The sequence below is a fragment of the Hypanus sabinus genome, assembly GCF_030144855.1.
Source record: "Hypanus sabinus isolate sHypSab1 chromosome 24 unlocalized genomic scaffold, sHypSab1.hap1 SUPER_24_unloc_16, whole genome shotgun sequence".
NCBI lineage: Eukaryota > Metazoa > Chordata > Chondrichthyes > Myliobatiformes > Dasyatidae > Hypanus > Hypanus sabinus.
The window spans coordinates 45,001-68,669 of record NW_026778929.1 but is presented as its reverse complement, the minus strand read 5'-3'; the positions used below and the strand labels follow the sequence as shown (position 1 = coordinate 68,669).

At 56.1% G+C, this 23,669-nt stretch overlaps 1 long non-coding RNA gene and 1 pseudogene across 1 annotated transcript in view; both read left to right on the top strand.

The window, feature by feature from the left end:
• The window catches only part of LOC132385462 (uncharacterized), a 24,206-nt gene extending 13,101 nt beyond the window's left edge, over nt 1-11,105 (top strand). Inside the window, exon 3 of the long non-coding RNA XR_009509188.1 lies at nt 11,019-11,105. This is a non-coding gene — a long non-coding RNA (uncharacterized LOC132385462). The remainder of the gene's footprint in view (nt 1-11,018) is intronic.
• Nucleotides 11,106-11,452: 347 nt separating this feature from the next.
• Nucleotides 11,453-23,669, top strand: part of LOC132385463 (extracellular matrix protein 2-like) — a 40,006-nt pseudogene continuing 27,789 nt past the window's right edge.

Genomic DNA, 23,669 nt, shown 5'->3' with positions numbered 1-23,669 from the left:
CCTACACCCTCTCCATCTCAATAACCCCCTCACCTACACCACTCCCCATCTCCATAACCCCCTCACCTACACCCCTCCCCATCCCCATAACCCCCTCACCTACACCCCTCCCCGTCTCCATAACCGCCGCACCTACACCCCTCCCCATCCCTGTAACCCCCTCACCTACACCCCTCCCCATCTCCATAACCTCCTCACCTACAGCCCTCCCCATCCCCATAACCCCCTCACATACACCCCTCCCCGTCACCATAACCCCCTCACCTACACCCCTCCCCATCCCTGTAACCCCCTCACCTACACCCCTCCTCATCTCCATAACCCCCTCACCTACACCCCTCCCCATCTCCATAACCCCCTCACCTACACCCCTCCCCGTCTCCATAACCCCCTCACCTACACCCCTCCCCATCCCCATAACCCCCTCACCTACACCCCTCCCCGTCTCCATAACCGCCTCACCTACACCCCTCCCCATCTCCATAACCCCCTCACCATCAACCCTCCCCATCCCCATAACCCCCTCACCTACACCCCTCCCCATCCCCATAACCCCCTCACCTACACCCCTCCCCATCCCCATAACCCCCTCACCACCCCTCCCCATCCCCATAACCCCCTCACCTTCACCCCTCCCCATCCCCATAACCCCCTCACCTACACCCCTCCCCATCCCCATAACCCCCTCACCTACACCCCTCCCCATCTCCATAACCCCCTCACCTACACACCTCCCCATCCCCATAACCCCCTCACCTACACCCCTCCCCATCCCCATAACCCCCTCACCTACACCCCTCCCCATCTCCATAACCCCCTCACCTTCACCCCTCCCCATCCCCATAACCCCCTCACCTACACCCCTCCACATCCCCATAACCCCCTCACCTACACCCCTCCCCATCCCCATAACCCCCTCACCTACACCCCTCCCCATCCCCATAACCCCCTCACATACACCCCTCCCCATCTCCATAACACCCTCACCTACAACCCTCCCCATCATAACCCCCTCACCTACACCCCTCTCCATCTCCATAACCCCCTCACCTACACCACTCCCCATCCCCATAACCCCTCAGCTACACCCCTCTCGGTCTCCATAACCCCCTCACCTTCACCCCCTCCCAATCTCCATAACCCCCTCACCTACACCCCTCCCCATCCCCATAACCCCCTCACCTACACCCCTCCCCATCTCCATAACCCCCTCACCTACAACCCTCCCCGTCTCCATAACCCCCTCACCTACACCCCTCTCCATCTCCATAACCCCCTCACGTACACCCCTCCCCATCTCCATAACCCCTCACCTACACCCCTCTCCATTTCCATAACCCCTCACCTACACCTCTCCCCATCTCCATAACCCCCTCACCTACACATCTCCATAACCCCCTCACCTACACCCCTCTCCATCTCCATAACCCCCTCACCTACAACCCTCCCCATCTCCATAACACCCTCACCTACACCCCTCCCCATCTCCATAACCACCCTCACCTACACTCCTCCCCATCTCCGGAAACCCCCTCACCTATACCCCTCTCCATCTCCATAACCCCCTCACCTACACCCTTCTCCATCTCCATAACCCCCTCACCCAGACCTCTCCCCATCTCCATAACCCCCTCACATACACCCCTCCCCATCTCCATAACCCCCTCACCTACACCCCTCCCCGTCTCCATAACCCCCTCACCTACACCCCTCTCCATCTCCAGAAACCCCCTCACCTACACCCCTCTCCATCTCCATAACCCCCTCACATACACCGCTCCCCCTCCATAACCCCCTCACTTACACCCCTCTCCATCTCCATAACCCCCTCACCTACACCCCTCTCCATCCCCATAACCCCCTCACCTACACCCCGTCCCCTCCATAACCCCCTCACCTACACCCCTCCCCATCTCCATAACCCTCTCACCTACACCCCTCCCCATCTCCATAACCCCCTCAACTACACACCTCCCCATCTCCATAACCCCCTCACATGCACCCCTCACCTACACCCCTCTCCATCTCCATAACCCCCTCACCTACACCCCTCTCCATCTCCATAACCCACTCACCTACAACCCTCCCCATCTCCATAACCCCCTCACCTACACCCCTCCCCATCTCCATAACCCCCTCACATACACCGCTCCCCATCTCCATAACCCCCTCAGCTACACCCTCCCCATCTCCATAACCCCCTCACCTACACCCCTCCACATCCCCATAACCCCCTCACCTACACCCCTCCCCATCTCCATAACCCCCTCACCTTCACCTCTCCCCATCCCCATAACCCCCTCACCTTCACCCCTCCCCATCCCCATAACCCCCTCACCTACACCCCTCCCCATCCCCATAACCCCCTCACCTACACCCCTCCCCATCTGCATAACCCCCTCACCTACAACCCTCCCCATAATAACCCCCTCACCTACACCCCTCTCCATCTCCATAACCCCCTCACCTACACCACTCCCCATCCCCATAACCCCCTCAGCTACACCCCTCTCCGTCTCCATAACCCCCTCACCTACACCCCTCCCCATCCCCATAACCTCCTCACCTTCACCCCTCCCAATCTCCATAACCCCCCTCACCTACACCCCTCCCCATCCCCATAACCCCCTCACCTACACCCCTCCCCATCTCCATAACCCCCTCACCTACAACCCTCCCCGTCTCCATAACCCCCTCACCTACACCCCTCTCCATCTCCATAACCCCCTCACGTACACCCCTCCCCATCTCCATAACACCTCACCTACACCCCTCTCCATCTCCATAACCCCTCACCTACACCCCTCCCCATCTCCATAACCCCCTCACCTACACATCTCCATAACCCCCTCACCTACACCCCTCTCCATCTCCATAACCCCCTCACCTACAACCCTCCCCATCTCCATAACCCCCTCACCTACACCCCTCCCCATCTCCATAACCACCTCACCTACACTCCTCCCCATCTCCAGAAACCCCCTCACCTATACCCCTCTCCATCTCCATAACCCCCTCACCTACACCCCTCTCCATCTCCATAACCCCCTCACCTACACCTCTCCCCATCTCCATAACCCCCTCACATACACCCCTCCCCATCTCCATAACCCCCTCACCTACACCCCTCCCCATCTCCATAACTCCCTCTCCTACACCCCTCCCCATCTCCATAACCCCCTCACCTACACCCCTCTCCATCTCCAGAAACCCCCTCACCTACACCCCTCTCCATAACCCCCTCACATACACCGCTCCCCCTCCATAACCCCCTCACCTACACCCCTCTCCATCTCCATAACCCCCTCACCTACACCCCTCTCCATCCCCATAACCCCCTCACCTACACCCCTTCCCCTCCATAACCCCCTCACCTACACCCCTCCCCATCTCCATAACCCTCTCACCTACACCCCTCCCCGTCTCCATAACCCCCTCAACTACACACCTCCCCATCTCCATAACCCCTCACATGCACCCCTCACCTACACCCCTCTCCATCTCCATAACCCCCTCACCTACACCCCCTCTCCATCTCCATAACCCCCTCACCTACAACCCTCCCCGTCTCCATAACCCCCTCACCTACACCCCTCCCCGTCTCCATAACCCCCTCACCTACACCCCTCCCCGTCTCCATAACCCCCTCACCTACACCCCTCCCCGTCTCCATAACCCCCTCACCTACACCCCTCTCCATCTCCATAACCCCCTCACGTACACCCCTCCCCATCTCCATAACACCTCACCTACACCCCTCTCCATCTCCATAACCCCTCACATACACCCCTCCCCATCTCCATAACCCCCTCACCTACACATCTCCATAACCCCCTCACCTACACCCCTCTCCATCTCCATAACCCCCTCACCTACAACCCTCCCCATCTCCATAACCCCCTCACCTACACCCCTCCCCATCTCCATAACCACCTCACCTACACTCCTCCCCATCTCCAGAAACACCCTCACCTATACCCCTCTCCATCTCCATAACCCCCTCACCTACACCCCTCTCCATCTCCATAACCCCCTCACCTACACCTCTCCCCATCTCCATAACCCCCTCACATACACCCCTCCCCATCTCCATAACCCCCTCACCTACACCCCTCCCCATCTCCATAACTCCCTCTCCTACACCCCTCCCCATCTCCATAACCCCCTCACCTACACCCCTCTCCATCTCCATAACCCCCTCACCTACACCCCTCTCCATCCCCATAACCCCCTCACCTACACCCCTTCCCCTCCATAACCCCCTCACCTACACCCCTCCCCATCTCCATAACCCTCTCACCTACACCCCTCCCCGTCTCCATAACCCCCTCAACTACACACCTCCCCATCTCCATAACCCCCTCACATGCACCCCTCACCTACACCCCTCTCCATCTCCATAACCCCCTCACCTACACCCCTCTCCATCTCCATAACCCCCTCACCTACAACCCTCCCCGTCTCCATAACCCCCTCACCAACACCCCTCCCCGTGTCCATAACCCCCTCACCTACACCCCTCCCCATCTCCATAACCCCCTCACCTACACCCCTCTCCATCTCCATAACTCCCTCACCTACACCCCTCCCCATCTCCATAACCCCCTCACCTACACCCCTTCCCCTCCAACCCCCTCACCTACGCCCCTCTCCATCTCCATAACCCCCTCACCTACACCCCTCCCCATCCCCATAACTCCCTCACCTACACCCCTCCCCATCTCCATAACCCGCTCACCTACACCCCTCCCCGTCTCCATAACCCCCTCACCTACACCCCTCCCCATCTCCGTAATCCCCTCACCTACATCCCACCCCATCCCCATAACCCCTCACCTACACCACTCTCCATCTCCATAACCCCCTCACCTACACACCATTCCATCTCCATAACCCCCTCACCTACACCCCTCTCCATCTCCATAAACCCCTCACCTACACCCCTCCCCATCTCCATAACCCCCTCACCTACACCCCTCCCATCTCCATAACCCTCTCACCTACACCCCTCCCCATCTCCATAACCCCCTCACCTACACCCCTCCCCATCTCCATAACCCACTCAGCTACACCCCTTCCCATCTCCATAACCCCTCACCTACACCTCCCCATCTCCATAACCCCCTCACCTACACCCCTCCCCATCTCCATAACCACCTCACCTACACTCCTCCCCATCTCCGGAAACCCCCTCACCTATACCCCTCTCCATCTCCATAACCCCCTCACCTACACCCTTCTCCATCTCCATAACCCCCTCACCTACACCTCTCCCCATCTCCATAACCCCCTCACCTACACCCCTCCCCATCTCCATAACCCCCTCACCTACACCCCTCCCCGTCTCCATAACCCCCTCTCCTACACCCCTCCCCATCTCCATAACCCCCTCACCTACACCCCTCTCCATCTCCAGAAACCCCCTCACCTACACCCCTCTCCATCTCCATAACCCCCTCACATACACCGCTCCCCCTCCATAACCCCCTCACTTACACCCCTCTCCATCTCCATAACCCCCTCACCTACACCCCTCTCCATCCCCATAACCCCCTCACCTACACCCCTTCCCCTCCATAACCCCCTCACCTACACCCCTCCCCATCTCCATAACCCTCTCACCTACACCCCTCCCCGTCTCCATAACCCCGTCAACTACACACCTCCCCATCTCCATAACCCCCTCACATGCACCCCTCACCTACACCCCTCCACATCCCCATAACCCCCTCACCTACACCCCTCCCCATCTCCATAACCCCCTCACCTTCACCCCTCACCATCCCCATAACCCCCTCACCTTCACCCCTCCCCATCCCCATAACCCCCTCACCTACACCCCTCCCCATCCCCATAACCCCCTCACCTACACCCCTCCCCATCTGCATAACCCCCTCACCTACAACCCTCCCCATCATAACCCCCTCACCTACACCCCTCTCCATCTCCATAACCCCTTCACCTACACCACTCCCCATCCACATAACCCCCTCAGCTACACCCCTCTCCGTCTCCATAACCCCCTCACCTACACCCCTCCCCATCCCCATAACCTCCTCACCTTCACCCCTCCCAATCTCCATAACCCCCTCACCTACACCCCTCCCCATCCCCATAACCCCCTCACCTACACCCCTCCCCATCTCCATAACCCCCTCACCTACAACCCTCCCCGTCTCCATAACCCCCTCTCCTACACCCCTCTCCATCTCCATAACCCCCTCACGTACACCCCTCCCCATCTCCATAACACCTCACCTACACCCCTCTCCATCTCCATAACCCCTCACCTACACCCCTCCCCATCTCCATAACCCCCTCACCTACACATCTCCATAACCCCCTCACCTACACCCCTCTCCATCTCCAAAACCCCCTCACCTACAACCCTCCCCATCTCCATAACCCCCTCACCTACACCCCTCCCCATCTCCATAACCACCTCACCTACACTCCTCCCCATCTCCAGAAACCCCCTCACCTATACCCCTCTCCATCTCCATAACCCCCTCACCTACACCCTTCTCCATCTCCATAACCCCCTCACCTACACCTCTCTCCATCTCCATAACCCCCTCACCTACACTCCTCCCCATCTCCAGAAACCCCCTCACCTATACCCCTCTCCATCTCCATAACCCCCTCACCTACACCCTTCTCCATCTCCATAACCCCCTCACCTACACCCCTCTCCATCTCCATAACCCCCTCACCTACACCTCTCCCCATCTCCATAACCCCCTCACATACACCCCTCCCCATCTCCATAACCCCCTCACCTACACCCCTCCCCATCTCCATAACTCCCTCTCCTACACCCCTCCCCATCTCCATAACCCCCTCACCTACACCCCTCTCCATCTCCAGAAACCCCCTCACCTACACCCCTCTCCATCTCCATAACCCCCTCACATACACCGCTCCCCCTCCATAACCCCCTCACCTACACCCCTCTCCATCTCCATAACCCCCTCACCTACACCCCTCTCCATCCCCATAACCCCCTCAACTACACACCTCCCCATCTCCATAACCCCCTCACATGCACCCCTCACCTACAGCCCTCTCCATCTCCATAACCCCCTCACCTACACCCCTCTCCATCTCCATAACCCCCTCACCTACAACCCTCCCCGTCTCCATAACCCCCTCACCTACACCCCTCCCCGTCTCCATAACCCCCTCACCTACACCCCTCCCCATCTCCATAACCCCCTCACCTACACCCCTCTCCATCTCCATAACTCCCTCACCTACACCCCTCCCCATCTCCATAACCCCCTCACCTACACCCCTTCCCCTCCAACCCCCTCACCTACGCCCCTCTCCATCTCCATAACCCCCTCACCTACACCCCTCCCCATCCCCATAACTCCCTCACCTACACCCCTCCCCATCTCCATAACCCGCTCACCTACACCCCTCCCCGTCTCCATAACCCCCTCACCTACACCCCTCCCCATCTCCATAATCCCCTCACCTACATCCCACCCCATCCCCATAACCCCCTCACCTACACCACTCTCCATCTCCATAACCCCCTCACCTACACACCATTCCATCTCCATAACCCCCTCACCTACACCCCTCTCCATCTCCATAAACCCCTCACCTACACCCCTCCCCATCTCCATAACCCCCTCAGCTACACCCCTTCCCATCTCCATAACCCCTCACCTACACCTCCCCATCTCCATAACCCCCTCACCTACACCCCTCCCCATCTCCATAACCACCTCAACTACACTCCTCCCCATCTCCGGAAACCCGCTCACCTATACCCCTCTCCATCTCCATAACCCCCTCACCTACACCCTTCTCCATCTCCATAACCCCCTCACCTACACCTCTCCCCATCTCCATAACCCCCTCACATACACCCCTCCCCATCTCCATAACCCCCTCACCTACACCCCTCCCCGTCTCCATAACCCCCTCTCCTACACCCCTCCCCATCTCCATAACCCCCTCACCTACACCCCTCTCCATCTCCAGAAACCCCCTCACCTACACCCCTCTCCATCTCCATAACCCCCTCTCCTACACCCCTCCCCATCTCCATAACCCCCTCACTTACACCCCTCTCCATCTCCATAACCCCCTCACCTACACCCCTCTCCATCCCCATAACCCCCTCACCTACACCCCTCCCCATCTCCATAACCCCCTCACCTACACCCCTCCCCGTCTCCATAACCCCGTCAACTACACACCTCCCCATCTCCATAACCCCCTCACATGCACCCCTCACCTACACCCCTCTCCATCTCCATAACCCCCTCACCTACACCCCTCTCCATCTCCATAACCCCCTCACCTACAACCCTCCCCATCTCCATAACCCCCTCACCTACACCCCTCCCCATCTCCATAACCCCCTCACATACACCGCTCCCCATCTCCATAACCCCCTCAGCTACACCCCTCCCCATCTCCATAACCCCCTCACCTACACCCCTCCACATCCCCATAACCCCCTCACCTACACCCCTCCCCATCTCCATAACCCCCTCACCTTCACCCCTCCCCATCCCCATAACCCCCTCACCACCCCTCCCCATCCCCATAACCCCCTCACCTACACCCCTCCCCATCCCCATAACCCCCTCACCTACACCCCTCCCCATCTCCATAACCCCCTCACCTACAACCCTCCCCATCATAACCCCCTCACCTACACCCCTCTCCATCTCCATAACCCCCTCACCTACACCACTCCCCATCCCCATAACCCCCTCAGCTACACCCCTCTCCGTCTCCATAACCCCCTCACCTACACCCCTCCCCATCCCTATAACCCCCTCACCTTCACCCCTCCCAATCTCCATAACCCCCTCACCTACACCCCTCCCCATCCCCATAACCCCCTCACCTACACCCCTCCCCATCTCCATAACCCCCTCACCTACAACCCTCCTCGTCTCCATAACCCCCTCACCTACACCCCTCCCCATCTCCATAACCCCCTCACCTACACATCTCCATAACCCCCTCACCTACAACCCTCCCCATCTCCATAACCCCCTCACCTACACCCCTCCCCATCTCCATAACCACCTCACCTACACTCCTCCCCATCTCCAGAAACCCCCTCACCTATACCCCTCTCCATCTCCATAACCCCCTCACCTACACCCCTCTCCATCTCCATAACCCCCTCACCTACACCTCTCCCCATCTCCATAACCCCCTCACATACACCCCTCCCCATCTCCATAACCCCCTCACCTACACCCCTCCCCATCTCCATAACTCCCTCTCCTACACCCCTCCCCATCTCCATAACCCCCTCACCTACACCCCTCTGCATCTCCAGAAACCCCCTCACCTACACCCCTCTCCATCTGCATAACCCCCTCACATACACCGCTCCCCCTCCATAACCCCCTCACCTACACCCCTCTCCATCTCCATAACCCCCTCTCCTACACCCCTCTCCATCCCCATAACCCCCTCACCTACACCCCTTCCCCTCCATAACCCCCTCACCTACACCCCTCCCCATCTCCATAACCCTCTCACCTACACCCTTCCCCGTCTCCATAACCCCCTCAACTACACACCTCCCCATCTCCATAACCCCCTCACATGCACCCCTCACCTACACCCCTCTCCATCTCCATAACCCCCTCACCTACACCCCTCTCCATCTCCATAACCCCCTCACCTACAACCCTCCCCGTCTCCATAACCCCCTCACCTACACCCCTCCCCGTCTCCATAACCCCCTCACCTACACCCCTCCCCATCTCCATAACCCCCTCACCTACACCCCTCTCCATCTCCATAACTCCCTCACCTACACCCCTCCCCATCTCCATAACCCCCTCACCTACACCCCTTCCCCTCCAACCCCCTCACCTACGCCCCTCTCCATCTCCATAACCCCCTCACCTACACCCCTCCACATCTCCATAACCCCCTCACCTACATCCCTCCCCATCTCCATAACCCCCTCACCTACACCCCTTCCCCTCCATAACCCCCTCACCTACACCCCTCCCCATCTCCATAACCCCCTCACCTACACCCCTCTCCATCACCATAACCCCTTCACCTACACCCCACTCCATCTCAATAACCCCCTCACCTACACACCTCCCTGTCTGTCACCCCTCATCTACACCCCTCCTCATCTCCATAACCCCCTCACCTACAGCCCTCCACATCTCCATAACCCCCTCACCTGCGCCTCTCTCCATCTCCATAACCCCCTCACCTACACCCCTCCCCATCTCCATAACCCCCTCACCCACACCCCTTCCCATCTCCATAACCCCCTCACCTACACCCCTCCCCATCTCCATAACCCCCTCCCCTACACCCCTCCCCATCTCCATAACCCCCTCACCTACACCCCTCCCAATGTCCATAACCCCCTCACCTTCACCCCTCCCAATCTCCATAACCCCCTCACCTACACCCCTCCACATCTCCATAACCCCCTCACCTACACCCCTCCCCTCCATCCCCTAAACTCCTACCCATCTCTGAACCCGTCCCTCCCCCAGAACTCTTCCACGTCCCTATGACTCCTGATTCCCCTCTCTCAGCCGTTGATCCCCGTTCTCCAGGATCTCAGTCTTTCCAAATCTGCCCACCTCCAGACTGATCTCAGATCCCTGCCCTTCCCCTCCACTTGGAAGCTGTTCCCTCGAGCTCACTTCCTCCGGCCCTGGAGGTCCACGCTGCCCTGAGCGCTGGGCCGAGTGTGTTGTCGGAGGCCCGTGTCCGCGTGCACACGGGAACAATGAGAAACGTACCTGGTAGCAGCACCAGAGACGCAGAGCACTCACACGAAAAACACCAATTTACACCCGAGTTTGTAACAATTCGAACCTCCTAGGTTACAGAGGCGTGCCTCCTTTGAGGCTGTCTCTGTGGGCTAGGCCCCGGGGGGTGGTCAAGATGGAGGGAGTGTTGCCATGACAACTTGGCGATCGGGGGACTGTGCTTGCATCAGTGTCGCTGACCCCCATTTTCCCTCCTTCCCTCCCTACCACCCCCACTCGCTCCAGGCGGATCCCGGATCGCTGGTGTGGACTCCGCGGACAAACGCGGCAGGAACGGGGGCCGGAAGCTGAGTGGGGCCCGAGTGGAGGGCGCAAAGGGACAGGGGGGACGCGGAGACGGGTCGGCCCCGCGGGGAGAGGGGGCGGGGCGGCCGAAGGTGGACCGGGCGCGACCTCCCAAGTGGGGGCGAGCGGGGGCAAAGGGGGGATCCTGGGGAGCGGGCGGACTGCTGCCCATCCTGGAGAGAGCCGGGCTGAGGGGGCCCGGGGTTGGCCTGCAAGAGGGGAGAGAGGCAGGTACCAGGAAGGAGGCAGCAGTTGTTAGGAAACAGGAAGCGAGCGTCAATAAACAGGAAGCTGGGGTCAAGAAACAGGAAGCTGGCGTCAAGAAACTGGCACTGAGTATCAAGAAACACGAAGCAGGTGTAAAGAAACTCAAAATGGGAGTTCGGAAGGTGAAGGAGGGTGCTAGAAATGAGGAAGTGCGTGTGACGGAACAGGAAGTGGGCACTAGGAAGGAGGAACTGGGCACGAGGAAACAGGAAGTGGGCATCCAGCCGGGGAGGGTCTCCAAAAAGCCACAAGCGGATCTCAGGAAGTCAGTCCCAGGCCTCCACAGCCCGGAGGTCGGGCAGAAGAAATGGGGGAGTGGACCCAGGAAGATGGAAGCAGGGCTGGGGAAAGAGGGTGGGGCCGGTCGTAAGGGGACAGGGGCAGGGGTGGCCACTGGGAAGCCAGATGCAGCCACCAGAAAATGGGGGACGCCCCCCAGGGGAAGCGGCGGGAGGAAGGAAGCAGGCACGAGGAAACAGGAAGCGGAGCCTGGGAAAATGCCCAGGGCAACAAAAGCCCCCGTACCTTTCCCTCCAGAACTCCTGCCGCCTCTGGAGAGCGAATCCAAGATCCCATCGCTCCCCTCCGGGTGCATCCTGGCCGAGAGGGCCATCGCCTGCCCTGGAAACAAGCTCTCGGTCATCCCGAAACTGGCGGATCCTGCCCTGCACACTCTCTACCTGGCAGGTAAATCTGGTAACGGGGAGGGAGGGAGCGCGCGGGGGGGGGGGGGGGGGGGCTGCACTGTGGGAAAGGTGGTGTTGGAGCCCCATGCTGTGCAAAGGGTGGTGAAGAGGGAGTGCCCTACCATGGAAGGGGGTGGACAAGGAAGGAGAGCCACGGTGAGGGAGAGGTAAAAATGACGGACCCAATGATCTCTGCCGGCCTCCTCTGTTAATGCCTCTCCCTTCCCTCCACCCCCCCTCTCCCCATCCTCCCTCCCCTCCTCCTCTTCCTCCCTTTTCCCTCTTCTCCCTTTCTTACACATTCCCTCTCCCCTCCCCTTCTTCTCCCCTCACCCCTCCCCTCCCTTTCTTACTCGTTCCCTCTCCCCTCCCCTCTCCCCCTCACCCCTCCCCCTCTCTCCCCCCACTCTCTCCCCTCCCCCTCCGTCCCCATTTCCCCCTCCACCTTCCTCCCTATGTCCCTCTACCCCCTTTATCCCTCCCCCTCTCCCTCTCTACACGCACCCTCTCCTCTCTTCCCTAACCCCCCCATCTCTCTCTCCCAGACAACGACATCACCACCGTCTCCTCCACGGATTTTGCCCGCCTGCCGAACGTCCAGTGGCTGGACCTGAGTCGTAACAATGTGGGGGATGAGGGAATGGACTTCGAGGCATTTCGGGTGAGTAACCTCCCTCCACCCACCCGCTCTTCACAAACCATTGAAGGATCCCTTCCCCAGAGTTCCAGCCCTGTCTGAATCCTACCAACACCACCCCCCGTCCAAAATCCCCATACCCTTCTTCGTCCAGAGCCTTGTCACCTCTTCTGGCCACTGAAACGCCCAGACCCACCCTCCTGCCCAGCGTTGAGTGAGCCAGCAGGGTGGGAAGGGAGCTCCACACTGGGTGAACGATGGTGAGGGATCTCCCCACGGCGGGATTAGTGACGGATCTCCGCAAGGCAGGATGGATGGTGAGGGATCTCCACACAACAGGGTGGACAGTGAGGGATCTCCACACAACAGAGTGGACAGTGAGGGATCTCCACATGACAGGAGGGTTGGTGGGGGATCTCCACACGACAGGGGGGTTGGTGAGGGATCAACTGACAGGAGGGTTGGTGAGGGATCTCCACCTGTCAGGAGGGTTGGTGAGGGATCTTCACATGACATGGTGAGGGGCCTCCACATGACAGGAGGGTTGGTGAGGGACCTCCACCTGGCAGGAGGGTTGGTGTGGGATCTCCACATGACAGGAGGGTTGGTGAGGGATCTCCACATGACAGGAGGGTTGGTGAGGGATCTCCACATGACAGGAGGGTTGGTGAGGGATCTCCACATGACAGGAGGGTTGGTGGGGGACCTCCACCTGGCAGGAGGGTTGGTGAGGGATCTCCACATGACAGGAGGGTTGGTGGGGGATCTCCACATGACAGGGTTGGTGAGGGATCTCCACCTGGCAGGAGGGTTGGTGAGGGACCTCCACATGACAGGAGGGTTGGTGAGGGATCTCCACCTGACAGGAGGGTTGGTGAGGGATCTCCACATGACAGGAGGGTTGGTGAGGGATCTCCACATGACAGGAGGCGCTGAGAGGGAGTGCCGGACGGTACGGGGAGCGGTGAGATTGATGGTAGTTAGGACACATGCGGTCCTGCAGGAGGAGGGTTAGGAAGGAGCGCCCCGCTGTGGGAGGGGCAGGGAGGAGGGAGCACCACACCGGGGTAAGGTCAGAAAGGAGAGAGCAGGGAGGGGCGGCGAGGTAGATGAGGGAACGACACAGGATGTTGTCTATTTTGGACCTGCAAGGGTCCTCAAGGTGGACTGTTCTGGAAGGTTGGGCCTACGGAATGCAGGGAGAGCTGGTTCTGAGAATCCAGCACTGGATCAGAGGGTAGATGTCGGAAGCTTGCTTCACGAAATGGAGGCTGGTGACTTGTGGTGTGCTGCAGTGACTGGTGTTGGGCTGCTTGTCCAATGTTGCTATCTTATAAATCAGAGTCAGGTTTAACGTCGTGAAGTTTGGTGTCTTTGTGGCTGCAGCACATTGCAAAACATAATAGCAGAGAAACAGAACTGGGAATTAGTATAGATATATACTAAATAGTTAAATTAAGTAGTAGTGCGAAAATAGAAATAAAAAAAGTAGTAAGGTAGTGTTCATGGGTTCACTGTCCATCCAGAAATCGGATGGCAGAGGGGGAAGAAGCTGTTCCTGAATCGTTGAGTGTGTGTCTTCAGGCTTCTGTACCTCCTCCCTGATGAGAACAGGGCATGACCTGGGTGATGGGGTCCTTAACCATGGAAGTTGTCTTTTTGAGGCATCACTCCTTGGTACTGTGGTGACTAGGGCCCATGACGAGCTGACTAACTTTACAAATCTCTGCAGCTTACTTCGATCCTGTGCAGTAGCCCCCACCCCAATACCAGTCGGTGATGCAGCCAGTCAGAATGCTCTCCACCGTACACCTGTAAACATTTTCGAATGTCTTTGGTGACAAACCAAACCTCCTCAAACTCCCGATGAAATATCGCCGCTGTCGTGCCTTCTTCGTAGCTGTATCGATGTGCTGGGTCCAGGCCAGGTCCTCAGTGATACTGACACCCAGGATTTATCATACACCCTGCGCCTACACTTCATCAGTTGTACCAAAGGGGAGACAGGAAGAATTTATAAAAAGCCTTCAGCCCTTGGAGTCGTCAGAAATTTGCTTTGGGAATGAAGAGCAGGAACGAGAGTTGAAAATGAGACAAGTGATTGAGTCCAGATTAAGGGAGGTGGGGTCAGACGGGGTGTGATCTCTCGCAAGAAGATTCTAAGAGAATTTGCAGTTTTCCAGGCATGATAATTGGAACAATCGGCAATACACAAGCAACGGTGTTGATAGCTGGAGCAGCCCCAAGAAATACTGGGTACAGTCGTCGAAGAAAGTGTAGAAGACTGAACGCAGTGGTTGGCACAAAGAAGAAAGGAATATGGAAATGTGAACGCAAGAACATAAGAAATAGGGGCAGGAGTCGGCCATCTTGCCCGTCGAACCTGCTCCGCCATTCAGTTAGATCATGGCTGATCTGACCATGGGCTCGTCTCCACCTACCTGCCTTTCCCCACAACCCTTAATTCTCCTACTCTGCAAAAACCTATCCAACCTTGTTTTAACTATATTCACTGAGGTAGCCTCCACTACTCCATTGGGCAGAGAATTCCACAGATTCACCAGTCTCTGGGAAAAGCAGTTCCTCCTCATCTCCGTCCTAAATCCTGAGGCTGTGTCCCCTAGTTCTAGTCTCGCTTACCAGCGGAAGCAACTTTCCTGCCTCTGTCTTATCCAACCCTTTCATAATTTTATACGTTTCGATAAGATCTCCTCTAATCCTTCTGAAGTCCAGCGATTATGATCCCAGGTGACTCATAGTCTAACCCCCTGAGCTCTGGAATCAACGTGGTGAACCCCCTCCGCACTGCCTCCAAAGCCAGTCTCCCTTCCTCAGGGGAGGAGAGTTCTCCGGCTGTGCCCTCACCTCTACCCTGTACAGTTGCAGCATAACCTCCCTGCTCTTAAATTCAGTCCCTCTGACACAAGGCCAACACCCCATTTGCCTTCTCGATAGCCGGCTGCACCAGCAAACCAACCTTTTGTGATTCGCACACAAGCACTCCCAGGTCCCTCTGCGCAGCAGCACGCAGCAATCGTTTACCATTTGAACGATAATCTGAGCCGAAAGTGGGCAACAAAGTGATAAAACAGCCGTGGAATTACTGAGGGAGCTCGATGACATCGGATGGTGGGGCTGATGTTGGGATTGGTAAATCCACGTTCGAGCAAGGTACTGAAGACCGAGAGAACTCCGAGTGGCGGGTGCTACATTCACTCCGCACTAATGCGTGGAAGCAAATGTTGGACAGTATCAAGGCAAAACGAGGGAAGACCTGAATGATGAAAATACCGTGGGAGGACTGGTTAGCGACCCGGGAAGTGCTGCAAAAAGCCGGAGTAAAGAGAGGGCTGATATCGTCGATCGGCAAACGGCAGCCGGAACCGAGGAAGGAGAAGCTCAAGCATCTTGCAGGGACGGGAAAAGCCGATGGAAGGAAGAGTCACGGTTGACAGCGCGTGGTATTCATGAGTCACATCAAAGGATGGAGAGACAGAAGAGCTTATTCGAACTTGTTAGATTAAAGACAGATGCAAGCCCACGATCGCCCACATCATAAGACACGGCCCACAGTGACAAGGCAGATGGAATACAGTGTCGGGAAGTGTATTGTCAGGCACTTCAGTAGAGGGAATAGAAGAGTAGAATATTTTCTAAATGGAGAGAAAATTCAAAATTCTGAGGTGCAAAGGTGATTTTGTGCAGGGTTCCCTAAAGGTTAACCTGCAGGTTGAGTCTGTGGTGGAGGAAGGCAGACAGAAACACGAGGAAATCTGCAGATGCTGGAAATTCGAACAACACACACAAAATGCTGGTGGAACACAGCAGGCCAGGCAGCATCTATAGGGAGAAGTGATGTCGACGTTTCAGGCCGACCCTTCGTCAGGACTAACTGAATGGAAAGATAGTAAGAGATTAGAAAATAGGAGGGGGAGGGTGAAATGTGAACTGATAGGAGAAGACCGGAGGGGTTGGGGTGAAGCTGAGAGCTGGAAAGGGATACAGAGCTGGAGAAGGGAAAGAATCATGGGTCAGGAGGCCTCAGGAGAAAGAAAGGGGGAGGGGAGCACCAGAGGGAGATGGAGAACAGGCAGAGAGAGGAAAAAAGAGGATGGGGTAAGAAGGGGAGGAGGGGCATTAACAGAAGTTAGAGAAGTCAATGTTCATGCCATCAGGTTGGAGGCTACCCAGCCGGTATATAAGGTGTTGTTCCTCCAACCTGAGTGTGGATTCATCTTGACAGTAGAGGAGGCCGTGGATAGACATATCAGAATGGGAATGGGACGTGGAATTAAAATGTGTGACCACTGGGAGATCCCGCGAAGACAAATGCAAAGTCAGCATTCATTTCGAGCAAGGATGTAATGCTGAGCCAACACGCGTGAATCTGGGCTGGTCGAGGGGGGATAAGAAGTAGAGGGAGGGATGAAGTAGAGAGCTGGGAACTGATAGGCTGGAGGGAAATGGGCTGGGGGAAGGTGGAGAATTATGGGAAATAAAAGAGTAAGAAAGGTAGGGCTGGGGGGAGAGATTATAGTGAGGGGGGAAAAGAGAGAGAAAGAGAACCAGACTAAAATTATAGATAGGGATGGGGTAAAGGGGGGATAGGGGTATCAATGAGGTCTGTGAGTTGAATGTTCATGCCGGTAGGTAGGAGGCTACCTAGGCGAGAGATAAGGTATTGCTCCATCAACCTGCGTGTGGCCTCATCTTGACGGTAGAGGAGGCCATGGACAGACATATCGGAGTGGGAGTGGTCTGTGGAATTGAAGTGAGTGGCCACAGGGAGATCCCGCCACAGCTGGAGGACTGAGCGCCGGGTGTTCGGCGAAACGGTCTCCCAGTCTGCGGCGGGTCTCCCCAATGTATAAATGGCCACATCGGGAGCACCGGATACAGTATATCACCTCAGCTGACTCGCAGGTGAAGTGGCGCCTCACCTGAAAGGACTGTCTGGGGCCTAGGATGGTGGTGAGGGAAGAAGTCCGGGGGCAGGTGTAGCACTTCTACCGTTTGCAGGGATGAGTGCCCGGAGGTCGGTGGGGAGGGATGGGGGGGGGATGAAAGGACAAAGGAGTCGCGTAGGGGAGTTTTGCAGGAGACAGGGTGGTCTCCCCCCCAGCCCTACCTTTCTTTCTCTTTTATTTCCCATAATTCTCCACCTTCCCCCAGCCCATTTCCCTCCAGCCTATCACTTCCCAGCTCTCTACTTCATCCCTCCCCCCACTTCTTATCCCCCCTCGACCAGCCCATGTTACTTCACTCCTGATGAAGGGTTTCGGCCCAAAACGTCGTCACTACCTCCTCCCACAGATGCTGTCTGGCCTGCTGAGTTCTGCCAGCATTTTGTGTTTTTATTTGATGTAATGCTGAGGCTTTGCTATGAGGATTGTGAGAAGTTTTGGGTCCATTATCTGAGAAAAGGATTTGCTGGCATTGGAGAGGGTTCAAAGGAGGTTTAGAAAAATGATGCTGGGCATGAAGGGTTTGTCATGTGAGGAGAGTGATGGTTCTGGGCCTGTGCTCACTGGGATTCAGAAAAATGAAAGGGGATCTCATTGAATGGTGAAAAGCCTTCATAGAGTGGATGTGGAGAGGATATTTCCTGTGCTGGGGGAGTCCAAAACCAGAGGACACAGCTTCAGAATAGAGGGGAGTCCTTTTAGAATGATGAGGGGGAATCTCTTTAGCCAGAGGGTGGTGAATCTGTGGAATTCATTACCACAGGCAGCTGTGGAGACTGAGTGCTTTAGCATACTTAAGGCAGAGGTTGATTAGTTAGGGTAGGAAGGGATATGGGGAGAAGGCAGGAGATCGGGGCTGAGAGGAAAATTGGATCAGCCGTGAGGAAATGGCAGAGCAGACTCGATGGGCCAAATGGGCTAATTCTGCTCCTGTATCTTATGGTCGGTGATGATGATTTAACTAATTTGGATACGGAAAGGGCTTCATCACCAAAATCAGGACCCGTTGTTGATAGTGAAGAATGTTGTCATAGATCGCGGGGGATTTCGATCAGTTAGGGAAACAGGCTGCAGAACGGCAAAAGGATTTTTAAAAAATGCACAAGAGATTCTTGTGTTCGGATGCTGGAAATCTCGAGACGGGTTGGTAAGAATCTGCCGTGCTTGAAAAACAAGATGGGCTGAGTGGCCCTAATTCTGCTCCTGTCTATTATGGTCTAAAATGCTGGAGGAGCTCAGCTGGTCAGGCAGCATCTATGGAGGGGAATAAGCAGTCAATGTTTCGGGCCGAGACCCTTCACCGGAGCTTACCCGGATTTCAATGCACTTTCAACCAAGTATGCACTTGTAATCCCAAATCCCTCGGGTGATGCATTTTGGGAAGTGAAACCGGAAAAGGACTTATCCTATGAATGGCAGAGCACTAGGGAGCGTAATGGAACAGAGGGATTTGGGATTACAAGTGCATAGTTGGTCGAAAGTGACGTCACAGTGAGAAGGGGTGGTGAAGAAGGAGTTTGGCACGCTTGGGCCATCATCAGTCAGGAGCTGGGGTGCGACGGTGCAGTTGTGTGAGTCATTGGTGGGGACGTACCCAGACGGTTGTGGTTGCCCTGTTGTAGGAAAGACGTGGTTAAACTGGAAAGAGGGCAGAGAAGATTGGTGAGGGTGTTGTCAGGCCTAGACAGCCTGGGCTGCAGGGAGAGCCAAACTGAGTCTGTAATCCTCAGAACGCTGGAGAACGAGGGGTGAGAGATATCAATAAGGTGGATGGTAACCCTCATTTCTCCAGGATAGAGGAGTCCAAAACTAGGGGCATAGATTTTGGGGACACTGAGGGGCAACTTTTCACACAGGGAATGGCCTGTATATGGAAGGAGCTGCCAGAGGAGGTGGTTGAGGAAGCTACAATAGTATTATTTAAGAAACACTTGGATATGCCCATGGAGGGACGGGCTTGGAGAGATATGGGCCAAACATAAGAAATTGGGACTGGTGGGGGAAAATTGTACAAGACTGGTTAGGCCTAATCTGAAAAATTGTGTGCAGATTTGGTCACCTACCTACAGGAAAGATGTGAATAAGATTGAAAGAGTTCAGAGAAAATTTGCAAGGATGTTGCCGGGTCTGGAGAACCTGAGTTAGAAGGAAAGATTGAATAGATTAGGACTGTAGAAGATTGAGGGGAGATTTGATAGGGGTATACAAAATTGAGGGGTACAGATACGGTAAATGCAAGCCGGTTCTCTCCACTGAGGTTGGGTGGGACTGCAACCAGAAGAATTAAGGGTGAAAGGTGAAAAGTTCAAGGGGAACACGAGGAGAAACTCCTTCACTCCGAGGGAGGTGAGAGTGTGGGACAGGCTGCCAGCACAAGTGGTGCATGTGAGCTCAATTTCAATGTTTAAGAGAAGTTTGGACAGGTACGTGGATGGTAGAGGTATGGAGGGCTATGGTCCTGGTGTAGGGGGATGGGAGTAGGCCGTTTAAAAGTTTCAACATGGACTAGATGGGCCCAAGGGCCTGTTTGTGTGCTTTACTTTTCTATGGCTCTGTGACACTGGGGTCAGCATGAACTGAGTGGGCCTTTATCTCAGTTATGTTCCTCCATGACTTCCTCTTCTTGTAACTAGGGAAAGAAAGGGTTAATATACCTTACTATGTAAAAGTCTTCGGCACACGCACACACACATATATATACAGCTAGGGTGCCTGAGGCATTTGCACAGTCCTGTAATAATTTTATGTATTGCACTGTACTGCTGCTGCGGAAAAAAACAAATTTAATGACAAGTGAGTGATGATAGACCTGATTCTGATCTGGGTCTCCATTGTGGACTGAGAGTGGGAAGGGGCAAGGAGAAGGGGAAGGGGAAGGGAGAGGGGAGGGAGCGGGAATCACCAGAGAGACATTCTGTAATGGGCAATAAACTGATTTCTTGGAATCAAATGACCTTGCCCGGCGTCTCAGGGCTGGGTGTGTCTGTACCTGCATCACCCCCTTTTACGTTGGTGCTGAGGGGGTGTCAGGAGTCGGGTTTTCACAGAGAGTGGCGGGTGTGTGCTGAGCACTGCCGGTGACGGTGATGGAGGAGGATACAATAGGGTCTTTTAAGAGCCTCTTAGGCAGGTACATGGAGTTTAGAAAACTAGAGGGCTATGCAGTAGAGAAATTCTAGGCAGTTTCTAGAGTAGGTAACATGGTCAGCACAGCATTGTGGGCCGAAGGGCCTGTAATGTGTTGTAGATTTCTATGTTCTATGTACCCCCCCCCCCACCCCTTGCCCCAGGCACTCCTCCACCACCTGCCCCACACCATTCCTGACATCCTTTGCTCCCTCCAGATTTACAAACTTGCTCTCCGCTCCACGTTGCTGTGCAAAAGTCGTAGGCCAAAAGCACTTTTGCACAGCACTCTAGGGATTTCTTTACAAAGGAGGGTAATGGAATACATTACCAGAGGCAGAAGAAGAAGCATCAAGGACATTGAAGAGAGTCTTGGACAGGCACATGGGTGATAGAAAAGCGAGGGCTGTGTGGGAGGGAGGGGTTAGGTTGATCTTGGAGAGGATTAAAAGGTCGAAACGACGTGGTAGGCCAAAGGCTTGTACTGTTTAACAGCTCCATGTTCTGCCTGCTCCCCTGGGATTATAATGTTCAAGAGATGACGTTTGGCTCATTCTCGGCTGATGCTGGAGCCCCTCGAACTGATGACACAGTTGCAAATATATTTCCTCTCAGCCGTCTGGGAAAGTTGACTCAGGATGAGGTTATCTGTACCACCTGCACTCAATTGCTTCAGAATTCCCACTTCATTATGCAGCTGCCTTGACTCAGGAATATGTTTTAACACTTTAATTCTCAACATCTACTGGAATTGTATACTATCACACACTCTCGTAGTCACACAGTGAAGCTCCCTCCACACCGTCCCATCACACACTCCCGGGGTCAGACACAGAGTGAAGCTCCCTCTACACCGTACCATCACACACTCCCGGGGTCAGACACAGAGTGAAGCTCTCTCCACACCGTCCCATCACACACTCCCGGGGTCAGACACAGAGTGAATCTCCCCCCACACCGTCCCATCACACACTCCCGGGGTCAGACACAGAGTGAAGCTCCCTCCACACCGTCCCATCACACACTCCCGGGGTCAGACACAGAGTGAAGCTCCCTCCACACCGTCCCATCACACACTCCCGGGGTCAGACACAGAGTGAAGCTCCCTCCACACCGTCCCATCACACACTCCCGGGGTCAGACACAGAGTGAAGCTCCCTCCACACCGTCCCATCACACACTCCCGGGGTCAGACACAGAGTGAAGCTCCCTCCACACCGTCCCATCACACACTCCTGGGGTCAGACACAGAGTGAAGCTCCCTCCACACCGTCCCATCACACACTCCCGGGGTCAGACACAGAGTGAAACTCCCTCCACACCGTCCCATCACACACTCCCGGGGTCGGACACAGAGTGAAACTCCCTCCACACCGTCCCATCACACACTCCCGGGGTCAGACACAGAGTGAAGCTCCCTCCACACCGTCCCATCACACACTCCCGGGGTCAGACACAGAGTGAAGCTCCCTCCACACCGTCCCATCATACACTCCCCGGGGTCAGACACAGAGTGAATCCTCCTCCACACCGTCCCATCACACACTCCCGGGGTCAGACAGAATGAAGCTCATTCCCAAGGTCCCATGCTGCAGACAGTGAGTGAAACATCCAGTCTGGAAATCAGGTCGACACGTGGAAAGTTTGACGAGCTTGCGTGTGATTGTCCAGCTGACAGCCACAGCAGCCCCGAGTCCTGGGCCCCTGCTTTTGGCGGAGGCAGCACCCGTCTCCCTGGCTGGACCCACTGCGCAGGCCTGGCCAACACTGCAGAGCTCCAGGCCCAGAAGGGGTGGGTTGACGTCAGGGAGTCTGCTTCCAGTGGCAGGCTAGCCATCTGAGGGTGAGGGGGAAGGATACCGGGAGAGAGGGAGAAAGACTGGGAAGAAAGAGGAGGTGAAGGAGAGTGAGAAAGGGGCAGTGAGACAGAGGGAGAGAGAGGGAGTGTAGGACAGAGGTTGTGAGAGTGCAAGTAGGACGGAGAGAGGAGAAGATGAGAAACGGAGAGTCACAGAGTGCTACATCACAGAACCAGGCCCTTTGGCCCATCTAGTCCATGCTGAACCATTTAAACTGCCGTCTCCCATCGGCCTGCATTGGGGCAACTGCCCTCCGTATCCCTACCAGCCATGTACCTGTCCAAACTTGACTTAAACGTTGAAATCAAGCTTGCACACACCACTTGTGTTGGCAGCTCGTTCCACACACTCACCACCCTCGTGGTCCCCTTAAACAGGTGGACACCGATTCCCCTCTCCACTCCCCCTTCCCCCTCGCCCCTCCCCTCCCCCTCCCTAATCTCTCTCTCTACTCTTTCAAACTCATTGACACCTCGTAGATAGCCGACCAGAACTATGCTCTTTCCGCCCCAGGGGAGGGGAGCCTAGAACCAGGAGAAGGTTTGAGAGGGAGGGGATTTTAAAAGCGAGTGGGCCGTGTATGGATCGAGCTGCCCGAGGAAGTGGTTGAGGCAGGTACATGAGTACTCCGAACCCGGCCTCGCCAACGCCTTGTATAACTTCAACACAACGTGCCAACTCCTGGGTTCAGTGCCCGTTCCCATTTCGACATATCCGTCCGCGGCCATGACCAGCCCTTTCTCAGGGCGGAGGAGCAACGCTTGGGTACCCTCCAGCCTGATGGCACGTCCAGTCGATCTCTCCCCACCCTCCTCTTTTTCTATTCCCCACTCTGGCCTCTCCCCTCCCCCTCCCCTTTCTCCCATGTTCCACTCTGCACTCCTATCAGATCCCTTCCTCTCCTGCCCTTTGCCTTCCCCGCAGCTTCTGACACCATCCGGCCCTCCTCCACCCATCACCTTCTCGCTTATGCGGCGTCTTCCCTCCCCCCGCCTTTGCCCGATGGAGGCTCTCGGCCTCAAACGTCGACCGTTTATTCATTTCCATAGACG